Source organism: Alligator sinensis, unplaced genomic scaffold (assembly GCF_000455745.1).
Source record: "Alligator sinensis unplaced genomic scaffold, ASM45574v1 scaffold244_2, whole genome shotgun sequence".
Taxonomy (NCBI): domain Eukaryota; kingdom Metazoa; phylum Chordata; order Crocodylia; family Alligatoridae; genus Alligator; species Alligator sinensis.
The window spans coordinates 7791-10998 of NW_005842189.1; positions in this window are offsets into that span (position 1 = coordinate 7791).

Genomic DNA, 3208 nt, shown 5'->3' on the forward strand with positions numbered 1-3208 from the left:
CCATTTGAATGTGTTCCCAGGATCACAACACATTGAGCCATGTCAGAGCAGCTCCAGCTCACACAGGATCCAGTTCAACATGCTGCAGAGGGTTCTCTGGGGCACAAGGGTGCTCTAGTGTAGGGCTAACAGTCTATATGTGCATTTCTACAAACAAAAAAATTCCAAAGCGGCATAGTACTTTTTTTTTTTTTTTATAAGTACTAACCTGCTGTGGAATTTATTGGTTTCCTACTGCCTAGTAGTTCAGCCTGTTCCTGCAAGCAAGGGAGGATCACCCACCCTTACTCTTCCTAAGAAGGAACACAGAGTAGTCATTGTGGGAGACTCCCTCCTGAGGGGGCAACCTGCTGCCCCAAACCCCTAGCCCGGGAGGTCTGCTACTTCCCAGGGGCCCACATCAAGGGCATAGCAGAAAGGATATCAAAGATTATCTGACCCTCTGACCACTACCCTATGCTCCTTAACCATGTAGGCACAAATGACACATCTCGGAGCAATCCCAGCCAGGTCATGAGAGGCTACAGGGCTCTGGGAGAAGGGCTTAGAGGATTGGGGGTGCAGGTGGTCTTTTCCTCGCCCATCCCAGTTGTGGGTCATGGGCTGAGGAGGGAGACGGGTTGAGGTAGTCAACCAAAGACTGTGGTGCTGGTGTCATCATGAAGGCTTTGGCTTCCATGATTTCAGTCTGCTCTTTGGTGAGAGAGGCAGTGGTTTGCTGGGGAGAGATGGCCTCCACCTCACTCCACTGGGGAGGAAGCTCTTCTCAACCATACTGGCTGAGCTGCTTGACCAGGCATTAAAGTAAGCCCGCCGGGGATTGGGGGGATTATCACCACTGCTAGCCCACTGGGCAACCCTGGAAAATCCAGAAGGCTAAGGCATTTAAGGGAACCCAGCCCTACCCTAGCCCTGGAATGATCTGTGGGGAAGCCAAGGGCCCCCAATGGCACACTCGCCTGCCTGGATACCAATGCCAGGAGCTTGGGGAATAAACAGGAGGAACCTGTCCTCCTGCTAAACAAGAAGAACTATGATCTCATAGGGAAAACAGGGACCTAGTGGGACTCCACCTATGACTGGGCCAAATGTATAGATGGCTATACCCTGCACAGGCATGATTGTGACGATAAAAGGGGTGGGGGTGTAGCCCTGTATGTCAAGGACAGCTACACGTCCCTCCAAATTGACATTGGCACCCAGGAGGGATGACTGGAGTCTCTCTGGGTCAAAATATGTGGGGAACGTGGCTCAGGGGACATCATGGTAGGAGTCTACTACAGACCTCCTAACCAGAAACAAGAGCTGGACCAGGAATTTGCCAGGGAACTGGCTGAGGCTGCAAGCTCTCAGTGCATATTTGTCATGGGAGACTTCAACTACCCAGACATCTCATGGGAAGAGCATTCAGCCAAATCTGATCAGTTGCAAAGCTTCCTCACATGGATGAGCTCTACCCGACTCAAGAAGTTTACAGGCTGACAAGAGGCAAAGCATTGTTGGACCTGGTACTGGCCAAAGGGGATGACATAGTCCAAGGGTAAGCAATGTTTTTTGGCCAGAGTGCTGAAAAAACCACAATGTCTACCTTGTAAGATGCTGGAGTGCTGGCACACCGCAAAAACAAAACTGGGGCAGAGGGGGTACATGGCAGGATGCACTGCATATTTAATAAATTAATAATCATTAATTTTGCTTTAGAGAGCTGGTGTCAGGCAGGGAGCAGGGAGAAGGGGCTGACCCAGAGCTCTGCTTCTCGGGCCACAGTGGTGGGGGGGGTGGCTAGCAGCACTGGAGGGGGAGCCCAGCCAGCCTGCACAGCTCCACAGAGATGGGGTGCAGCTGCCCTGCCCATCAAGGGATGCTGCCTGGCTGGGGCAGGATGCTGGGCCCAGGGAGCTCCCTGCTTGGTCTATTTGCAAGCCGGGTACAGTGTGAGTGGGAGCTGCAGCTGCAGGCTGTTCCCTGGACTCTGGGAATAGCCGCTGTAGCCAGTACTCAGGGCCGAGCCAGTTGAGAGCCTGCAGTGCAGTGGCTCAGTGCAGTGCCTGTCCCAGCCCTGGCCTCTTGAGAGGAGCTGTGGGTGGGCAAGGCCGAGACCTGGGCAGGCTGAGGCAGATATGGTGGCTGTTCCCAGGCTCCAGAGGGCTCCTGCAGCCAGGCCCCTGCACTGGGGATGGCTCTGCCCTGCCTGCACTCTGCCCAGCATTCAGGGAGGCCAATTCCAGAGAGGGAAGCCCCCAGAGCCCGGTGTTCTGTCCCAGCCAGGCAGCACCCCCATGTGTCCAGGATGGCTGTGGCCCATCCCTGATGAGCTGCATGGGCCAGGCCAGGCCCCACCACAGGTGCCACTGGGCACCCCTGTCTGCCCATCAACCACAGCTTGAGCCTGCAGAGCCCCAGGGCCACCCCCCACTTCCTGTCCACCCCCACTTCCTGCCCAGCCCTTGCCTTCCTAAGGGCCTGACCAGGCTGGCTTGCCCATGGTGCCTCCCTCCATACCACCCAGACCCTGTCCCGACCGCCTGGCCCCAACACTCAGCACCTCAGTGCTGCCCCGGCTGGGACAGTTTGCCTTCCTGTTGAGACCCAGCTCAAGTCTGGGATCGTGCCCAGTATGCAAAGTCCAATGAAGATACCAGGGGTGAAAGTATAAAGAAGGTTTATTGCTAGCAATAAAAGGTGCGAGTGGAATAATTTCACGTAAAAAGCACACCAGATTACTAGTGTTTTAGCTATGTATCTCATTTACATACATGTATATTTCATTAGCATACTTTTTCCCCACTTAAGGGCGTGATTTTTAGTATTTTAATGAGCCCTTTTAACCCAGTACCCTGTTTTTTCCTTTTTGTTTTCAAGCCCCCTTTATCTCAGACTGTCTCCTCCTTATCATTGCAGATGGGCATTCATCACATAACATTCTGTTTGCTTTGTCTTGGGTAGTGTTTTCTAGGTCACTCCTTACATTCCCCCCTATGGAGCATTTTTAATTATTATTATGATTGCTCCATTCAATTTGGCTTAACAAAAATCTAGTATCATCAGCTTTCTTTGTTTGTAAAATCATTTGATTTACTTTGGTTCAATTTTAAGGCAATTACCAGTACGATTAACCATTAGGAAACATTCAGAAGCATTAGCTGTTGCCTGAACCCGTAAGGAGAACATGTTTCTGCTTTTCTCTTTTACAATAGTCCCCCACTTA